Raw genomic sequence first — 10,186 nt, 5'->3', positions numbered from 1 at the left:
ATCACATAAGTTTCAGGAAAAGGAATGAATAAAATTGTCCCTCTCCTAAGCAAGTTCTCTCTACCTGACTGACTTAACAGCTTGGAGGCAAAATTTTCTAAGATTGCATCTAAACAGCAGTTAAAACAAAACACAACACAACAAAACAAAAACAAAAAAAAAACCTTCTGGCTTCTACCCATGTGTCAGAATGATTCAGACTACTGTGGCGGCACATTCATAAATCAGAAGAAATTGGATCATGTTTGGCTGATGCCTTCCTGAAGGGAGGGCTCAGAGATGCACTTCTACAAGAACCAAGGGGACAGCGTAGAAGATCCACAGTTACAGTAAAAAATAAACATGGTGCCTTACCTTGAAGGAAGCAGTATTTTATACGGTTCCTTCCTAGCCTGAGAAATGGTGGCAGAGACAAAGGCTTTCCTGCAGACACAAGCACATAAAAATACTTACTTTCGAGCTCTCTTGAGTCAATCCCATGCAGCTTAGGCTTGCTGTGCTAGTAGGACATGGTCCAGGTCACCCTGCTCTGTATTGCAACTTGGTTTTCCTGTTAAGATGCCTGAGAAAGCGCACCATGGGGAAGAAGAGGTGGAGACCTTTGCCTTTCAGGCTGAAACCTCTTCTAATGTCCCACATCATCAGTACTTTCTATTCAAACAAGAAAATTTTCACTGGGAGTTATCTCTAATGTTTCTGATGCCTTGGAAAAGATTTATTATGGATCTTTTAAGAGACCCTTCCATGTTGGACAGCAGCAAAAAGCTGAAAATTGATACCATCCCCAACCCTCAGAAGGTCACACTGACTTCGATGGGCAAAGGCATTGGATGACCAAGGTTGACTTCATAAATAACTTGGGAATAATTGCTAAGTCTGGCATAAAAGCATTCATGAAGGATTTTCAGGCTTGTGCAGACATGTTAGATTCTGTTTGGCCTATCTAGTGGCAGAGTAGGTGGTTGTGATTACAAAGCACAATGATGGTGAGCAGTAGTAGTGAGAGTTGTAGCTCGTGCGGACTGTGGTGAGCCCATTGGCCAGGACACAAAGGTGATCCTTCATCTCAAAGAATACAAGACAGAACACTTGGAAGGGAGGAGGACCAAGGAAGTATTGAAAAAACTCTCATAGTTCATAGGCAATCTCATCACCCTCTGTTTGGAGAAAGAACAAGAGAAGATCAGTGATGATAAGGCAGAGGAAGAAAAAGGTGAGAAAGGGGAAGAATATAAAGATGATGAGCAGAAGCCTAAGACTGAAGATGTGGGATCAGATGAAGAAGATGACAGTGGCAAAGATATGAAAAAGAAGACTAAGAAGGTTGAGGAGAAATATATTAAGGAAGAGTTAAATAAGACTAAGCCTATTTGGAAATGAAACCCTGATGACATCACTCAAGGAAAATACCATGAATTCTATAAGAGCCTCACCAATGACGAAGAAGACTACTTGGCAGTTAAGCACTTTTCTGTAGAAAGTAATTTGGAATTCAGGGCACTGCTCTTCATTCCTCGGCAAGCTCCCTTTGACCTTTTTGAGAACAATATCAAACTGTATGTTTGTCATGTGTTCATCGTGGACAGCTGTGATGAACTGGCACCTGAGTACCTCAACTTTATCTGTAGTGTGGTTGACCCTGAAGATCTGCCCCTGAACATCTCCCGAAAAATGCTCCAGCAGAGCAAGATTCTGAAAGTCATCACCCCCCCCAAAAAAAAATCATAAAGAAGTGCCTTGGCCTTGAGATCTCTGAATTGGCTGAAAGACAAAGAGAACTAAAATAAGTTTTATGAGGCATTCTCCAAGAATTTAAAGCTTGGAATCCATGATTCTACCAACCACCACTGTCTCCTCCACTATCACTCCTCTCTCAGTCAGGTAATGAGATGGCTTCCCTGTCAGAGTATGTGTCTCTCATGAAGGAGACACAGAAGTCAATCTGCTATATCACTGGTGAGAGCAAAGAGCAGGTGGCCAACTCTGCCTTTGTGGAGCATGTACAGAAGCAGGGCTGTGAGGTGTTGTATAGGATTGAATCTATTGAGGAGTACTCCATGCAGCAGCTCAAGGAATTCAATGGGAAGGGAGGAGTCTTGGTGACTTAGGAGGGCCTGGAGCTACCAGATGATGAGGAAGAGAAGAAGAAAATAGAGGAGAGCAAGGTAAACTTTGAGAATCTCGAGAAGCTCATGAAAGAGGTCTTGGATAAGAAGGTTGAAAAGGGGACAATCAAAGAGCCAGATTAATTTCCAAAGTGGTTGTACACGTTTACACTCCCACCAGCAATGGAGGAGGGTTCCCCTTTCTCCACATCCTCCCCAGCATGTGTTGTCACTTGATTTTTTTTTTATCTTAGCCATGCTAATCTGTGTAAGATGGAATCTCAAAGATGTTTTAATTTGCATTTCCCTGGTGACTAAGGATGTTGATGTGGCCTTACCAGGCCACACAGGAAGAGGATCCAGACAATCCTAATGAGAGTTGATAAGCTATGGGCAGATGGCAGAGGAGAACTCTCTCTTTCAGTGGATAGGGGAAGGGGATAGGAAGGAAGAGAGAGGGAGGGTGGGACTGGGAGAAGTTGAGGGAAGGGCCTTCAATTGGGATAGATAATAAATAATTTGTGGAAAAAATAGAAAACAAGTTTAAAAAAAGAACAATGAAAGGTGACAATTTCCAATAGGCTTGGCTTTTTACCCTGCTACATTATGACAATCACCTAAGGCTGAACAGCCAACATGGAGCAGATCATGGAGGTCGAGGCACTGTAAAAAAAAAACTCTACAATGGGCTATATGATGACCCAAGTCACCTAGAGATCAATCCTTATCAACCCATTGTGGAAACCCTGTGGCAGAAAGAAGGTTGAGGCAGACAAAAATGACAAAGCTGTCAAGGACCGGATGGTGCTGCTGTTTGAAACTGCTCTGCTCTCCTCTGGTTTCTCACTTGAGGATCCCCAAACCCATACCTACCACATCTAGTGAATGATTAAACCAGGTCTGGGCATTGATGAAGATGAAGTACAGCAGAGAAGCCCAGTGCTGCTGTTCCTGATGAGATCCAACACTTGAGGGTGATAAGCATGTCTCTCACATGGAAGAAGTAGATTAAAGATTCCGTAAGATTCCCATGCCCTCTGTTTAGTTTTCTGAGTGGTTCCCATAGCAGCTTGACTCATGTGGCTCTCTGTTCATGTCTAGAAGAATCTCCTTTATCCTGTCCTTGTGTCTTAAGGTAGGAAAATCTCCTCCCACAGAATAGCAGGAATGGGTATTGTGTGTTGTGGTTTGTTTGTTTGTTTGTTTCTAAAATTAAAAGTATGCAAAATACTTGCAGGAGCTCCACAAGGACAAAATATACCTGGGTACAGGGGTCTTTTCTGAGACTGATTCTCCAACCAAGGACCATACATATATATAACCTAGAACCCCTACTCAGACATAGTCCATGGCAGGTCAATATCCAAGTTGGTTCCCAGTAATGGGAACAGGGACTGTCTCTGACATGAACTCAGTGGCTGGCTCTTTGTCCTCTCCTCCCTCACACAAACCCTGAGGGAAGAGCAGCCTTCCTAGGCCACAGAAGAGCACATAGCAGCCAGTCCTGATGAGACCTGATAAACTAGGGTCAGATGGAAGGGGAGGAGGACCTCCCCTGTCAGTGGACTTAAGAGAGGTTCAGGGAGGAGACAAGGGAGGGAGGATAGGATTGGGAGGGAGTGAGGGAGGGGTCTACAGCTAGGATACAAAGTAAATAAACTGTAATTAATATAAAAATAGAAATTTAATTTTAAAAAGCACACTATTTTTGAAGTATGCAAAATAAAGAAGATGAAGTTTAAAAGAACAAACAAACAAAACCTTTTCTTCAGGATCTGACCTCATAAGGCTGTCTATGTCCATATCACTATGAACAAACTGATCTATTCTCATTAGTCAACCATGGGTCATTTTCAGTCATTCCTTCAACAAACACATATACACAACTTTCAGTGTATCAGGCATTATGCAAAGCTCTGGAATTACAAATATATCTGTTTATAGAAGCCTATACCTTCCATTTCCCTGCATAGGTAAAGATTTTATTTCCTAGAAGGTAGGATAATGTATTTTTTTCAGAAGTCAATTTTTTAAAACTGTGTGTGTGCATGCATGCGAGTGTGTGTGTGTGTGTGTGTGTGTGTGTGTGTGTGTGTGTGTGGTGTTGTATGGCTGCAGGTTCATTCATGCCTGTGGAAGTCAGAAGACATTTAGATGTCATTTCTCAACTTCTACATTTTTTATTGGGGGAGGCTCTATTGTCCTGTTGCTGCCATGGTGCATACTCTGGGCTAGATGGCCTGAGAGCTTATAGGTTATTTATGTATCTCTTTCCACCTCTGACCTCACTGTGGGGAGTGCTAGAATTACAGAAGCGTACTGCTATATAGCTGACTTGTTTTGTTTTGTTTCTGTTGTGAGTTATGGGGATCTGAACTCAAGTTATCCGACTCAAGAAGAAAGAACTTTTACACACTGCCTCATCCCTTCAGTCTACTTTCTCAGAGTTTTAATGGAATTCTTGATTTTTTTTTATAGTAAGTAGATTTGACTGAAACACTGCGTAGTTTTTATCACCACAGAGGTGACTGTCATGCAGACACATGTCATTCATTGGCATTTGTCATTCTATTCTTGTATCCAAATGAAGTCTCTCTAACAACAATGGTGACAACCACAAAAAAAAAAATGCAGAAGCAATTTTAACAAGGAAAGAACTATCTCTCAAATGAACTTTTAATGACAGAACTAATCTACCCTATTCTGTTTAAGTGTATATCATAACAAAAGTTTTAGATGAAGACTGCTGCAATCACCCTTATAACATGTCACACTCAGGGAACATTGTCATCATCGCTCATTGTGTTTATCACAAACACTTTGATATTATAAAGAAGACCTTCATTGTGGAACCTCATTTCCTAGTATCTAATTATCTTTCCAAAGCTGTAATTCTTTGTTTGGGAAATCGTAATTTATTCCTATGGAAATGTGATTATGACTTCAGGTAAAAGATAAAAAGGGAAATTAAATGAAGATTTAAAAACTCTTCTATTTCATGTAAATATCTCTATCAGTAAAGAAATAAGAACACAGCACATGGATGATGAACTGTCAAAATTTAGACCCAATGAACTCTTCTAAAATTTTCTCAGCATCATGTGTTTGAAAGCACACAGCTTACTTGGGCTACTAAAAATGTTTTCTCTGCCAGCTTGTTTCCCTTCTTATGATTTGAAGATACTTTCAATATTTTGCAATATTTGTGTCCTCTGTAATTTCGAAACTTTGCTTTGCCTACAATTTTTTTTTAACTTTTATAGACGCAATTTCATCTAAATGGATAAATTTTCTGTCAGACATAATGGTCCATGCCAATAGAACCAGCTACTTGGGTGGTTAATCCAAAAGGATTGAATGAGCAAAAGAGTTCAAGTTCAGCCTCAGCAAAAGAAAAAGACCCCATTCCAAATGTTTTTTTTTTCTAAAGAAAATATTGGTATCAGCAGCGTTGAGGATAAATCTTGCAAATTATCTTACATGTTTTTGCATTTTTTAAAAAGAATTTTTTAAATTTATTTTTTATAATTTATTCATTTTGCATCTCAATTGTAGGCCCTCCCTCCTTTACTCCTGGTCCCACCCTCCTTTCCTCTTGTCCTTATTCTCCTCCTTTAGTCATTAAAAACGGGGAGCCCTCCTCCCCTACCATATGACTCCAGCCTATCAGTTTTCATCAGGACTGCCTACATCCTCTAACTCTGTGGCCAGTCAGCCAGAGGGAAGTGATCAAAGAGCAGGCAACAGAGTCCATATCAGGGACAGCCCCTCCTCTCCTTACTAGGGAACCTGCATGGAGACTGAATTGCTTATCAGTTACATCTGAGCAGGGAGCAGAAGTCTTCTTCACACATGGTCCTTGGTTGGTGCATCAGTCTCTGCATGCACCCCCTCCCCAGACCCAGATTTATTGATATTGTTGGTCTCTTAATGGAGATCCCATCCCCTCCAAGTCCTCTCTGCATGCCCCCCACCCACCCAGATTTATTGACATTGTTGGTCTCTTTATGAAGGTCCCACCCCTCCAGGTCCTTCTATCCCCCTATTCTTTCACAGGACTCCCACTGCTCTACCCAAATTTTGGCTGTGAGTCTTAGGATCTGCTTTTGGTTCCCTGCTGGGTGGAGCCATTCAGAGGACATTGATGGTGGGCTTACCTCTCTTCAACGACTTCTGGTGTCTAGACTATTTGCCCTTTTGAATGAGAATTAAACATCCTTCCTAGGGTCCTCCCTGTTTTTTAACTTCTTTAGCTCGGTGGATTGTATGTGTTTGTTTTGTATTGTATGGCTAATACCTGCTTAAAAGTGAGTATATATTATATGTATCTTTCTGGATATAGGTTACCTCATTCAGCATGATCTTTTCAAGTTCCATACCTTTGTCTGCAAATTTTTATGATTTCCTTGTTTTTAGTAGCTGAGTAGTATTCCATTGTGTAAATGTACCACAATTTCTGTATCCATTATTCAGTTGAATGACTTCTAGATTGTTTCCAGATTCTGACTATTATGAATAAAGCTGCCATGAACAAAGTTGAGCAAATATCCTTGTTGTATGATGGAGCATCTTTAAGATATATGTCCAGGAGTGGTATAGCTGGGTCTTGAGGTAGCACTATTCCCAATTTTCTGAGAAAGCACCATATTTATTTTCAAAGTGGTTTTACAAGTTTTCACTTCCACCAGCAATGGAGGGGTGTTCCCCTTTCACCACACCCTTGCCAACATGTGTTGTCCCTTGAGTTTTTGAACTTAGCCAATCTGATTGGTGCAACATGGAATCAAGAGTCATTTTGATTTGCATTTCCCTGATGACTCAAAACATTGAACATTTCTTTTCAAGTGTTTATTCTCTATTTGCTATTCCTCTGTCAAGAATTCTTTGTTTAGCTCTGTAGCCCACTTTTTAATTGGATTGTTTGTTTTGGTGATGTTTAATTTCTTGTAATATTTACATATTTTGGATATTAGCCCAATGTCAGATGCAGAAGATCTTTTTCCAGTGTGTGGGCTGTTGTTTTGTTCTATTGACAGTGTCCTTTCTTCACAGAAGTTTTCAGTTTCATGATGTCACATTTATTAATCATTGATCTAAGAGCCTGAGCTGTTGCTGTTATGTTTAGAAAGTTCCCTCCTGTGTCAATGAGTTTAAGACTCTTCCCCACTTTTTCTTTCAACAGATTTAGTGTGTCTGGTTTTATATTGAAGTCTTTGATCAACATGGATTTGAGTATTGTGCAGGATGATAGATACAGATCTATTTGCATTTTTTTACATGTAGACATCCAGTAAGACCAGCACCATTTGTGGAAGATGCTATTTTTTTTTCCATTGTACGGTTTTGGCTTCTTTATGAAAAATCAAGTGTCCTGGGTTTCTGGGTTTATTTCTGAGTCTTGATTCAATTCCATTGATCCACCAGTCTCATTCTATACCAGTGCTGTGCAGTTTTTATTAATGTTGTTTTATAGTACAGCCTGAGATCAGAGATGGAGATACCTCCAGAAGATAATTAATTGTACAGGAGAGTTTTAGTTATTCTGGATTTTTTGTTTTTCCATATGAATTTGAGAATTTTTTCCAAGGTCTATAAAGAATTGTGTTAGCTCTTTGATGGAAATTGCATTAAATCTGTAGGTTGCTTTTTTTTTTAAAGATGGCCATTTTTACTATGTTAATTCTACATATCCATGAGCATGGGACATCTTTCCATCTTCTGATTTCTTATTCAATTTCTTCTCTCAGAGACTTGTTGTTCTTGTCATCCAGGTCTTTTACTTCCTTGGTTAGAGTTACACCAATATACTTTGTTATTTGTGGCTTTTGTGAATGATGTAGTTTCCCTAATTTTTTTTTCAGCTCATTTGTCATTTGTGCACAGGAAGTCTACTGATTATTTTTGAATTAATCTTGTATCCAGCCAGTTTGCTGAAGATGTTTATCCACTGTAGGAGTTCTCTGGTAGAATATTTGGAGTACTTACGTAAACTATCATATCATCCATGAATAGTGATAATTTGATTTCTTCCTTTCCCATTTGTATCCCCTTGATCTCTTTTAGTTGTCTTAGTGCTCTAGCTAGTACTTTAAGTACTATATTGAAGAGATACGGAGAGTGGGCAGCCTTGTCTTATCCCTGGCTTCAGTGGAATTGATTTACGTTTCTCTCCATTTAGTTTGAGATTGGCTATAGGCTTGCTGTATATTGTCTTTATTGTATTTAGGTATGTCCCTTGAATACTTGATTTCTCTAAGACTTCTAATATGAATAGTGTTCGATTTTGTCAAATTTTTTTCTACATGATAATGTGGTTTTGTTTGTTTGTTTGCTTGTTTTTGTTTTTGCTTATTTGTTTGTTTGTTTTTGCAGTTTGTCAAGATGGTGGATTACACTGATGGATTTCCATATATTAAACCACCCCTACATGCCTGGGATGAAGCCTGCTTGGTCATGGCTGATGATATCTTTTATGTGTGCTTGAATTCAGTTTATGAGTATTTTATTGATTTTTTTCATCAATGTTCATATGGGAAATTGGTCTGAAATTCTACTTTTTTGCGGTCTTTGTGTGTTTTAGATATCAAGGTGACTATGGCCTCATAAAATGAGTTTGGCAATATTCTTTTTGTTTCTATTTTGTAGAATCATTTGAAGAATCGTTTGTGGAATTCTTTGAAGGTCTGGTAGAATTCTATGCTGAAACCCTCTGGCCTTGGGCTTTTCTTTGTTTGGGCACTTTTGATGACTACTTCTATTTCCTTTGTGGATCTAAGGGTATTTAATTTATTTACCTGATCTTGATTCAACTTTGGTGAGTGGAATCTGTCAAGAAAATTATCCATTTCATTTAGATTTTTTTAATTTGTGGCATATAGGCTTTTGAAGTCAGACCTAATGATTCTTTTGATCATGGTCTGTTGTTATCCCTCCCCCATTTTCTTTCTTATCATGTTGATTTTGATATTGTCTCTCTGCCTTTTAGTTAGTTTGGCTAAGGATTTGTCTAACTTGCTGATTTTATCAAAGAACCAGCTCTTGATTTCATTGCTTCTTTCAATTGTTCTTGTTTTTAATTTGTTGATTTCAGCCCTGAGTTTGATTATTCCTCGTGGATATGTCTGTCTCTTTTTTCCCTTTCAGGTGAGCCATTACATTTCTTGTATGATAAGTCTCCAATCTCTTTATTAATGTACTTACTCCTATGAACTTTCCTCTTAGCCTTGCTGTCACTGTGTCCCATATATTTGGGTATGTTGTGCCATCATTTTCATTGAAGTCTTTAATTTTTTATTTTTCCCTGAGAAAGTTGTCATTGAGTAGAGAGTTTTCAGTTTCCACGTGTGTGTAGGTTTTCTCTTATTTCTGCTGTTGTTGAGGTCCAGCTTTAGTCAATGGTGGTCTGATAGGATACAATTGGATATTTCAATCTTATGTCTGTTGAGGCTTATTTTGTGTGCAACTATATGCTCAAATGTGAAGAAGGTTCCACGAGGTGCTGAGAAAAACGTATATTCTTTTGTGTTTGGGTGAAAAGTTCTGCAGATGTAAGTTAGATCCATTGATTCATGACATATGTGAGTGTAATTATTTCTCTATTTAGCTTCTATTTCATTGACCTGTCCTTTGGTGAGTAGGTGTTGAAGCCTCCCACTACAATGTGTGAGGATCAATGTGTGCTTTAAGCTTTATTAATGATTTTTTTCTTTATACAAATGTAGGTGCCCTTGTATTTGGTGCATAGATGTCCTTGAGCACTTCTCCTTGGTAAGACTACCTAGGCAATACACAGAGGCAAAGAACCCAGGCAGTAGTGATAGGATTTGTTAGGATAGGGTCAGACAGTAGGGAAGGAGGAGTTCCCGTATATGGACTAGGGGAGAGGGATAGTGGAGGAAAATGGAGGGAGGAAAGGTGGGACCAGGAAGAGATGAGGGAAGGGGCTACAACTGGGATACAAAGTGAATACATTGCAAACAATGAGGATGATGGTAAAAAAAAAAAAAATTAAACTAATTGCAACCAAGGAAGGAAGGAAGGAAGGAAGGAAGGAAGGAAGGAAGGAAGGAAGGAAGGAAAGA

General features: G+C 39.1%; 1 pseudogene; it reads left to right on the top strand.

Annotated features, from left to right (window-relative positions):
- The first annotated feature begins 558 nt into the window (after positions 1–558).
- LOC129688278 (heat shock protein HSP 90-beta-like) lies at positions 559–3,117 on the top strand (annotated as a pseudogene).
- Positions 3,118–10,186: the final 7,069 nt, after the last annotated feature.

The sequence above is a fragment of the Psammomys obesus genome, unplaced genomic scaffold, assembly GCF_907164565.1.
Source record: "Psammomys obesus unplaced genomic scaffold, mPsaObe1.curated_primary_1811, whole genome shotgun sequence".
Taxonomy (NCBI): Eukaryota; Metazoa; Chordata; class Mammalia; order Rodentia; family Muridae; genus Psammomys; species Psammomys obesus.
Note: the sequence above shows the minus strand (reverse complement) of the source record. Positions and strands in the feature narration are given on the sequence as shown.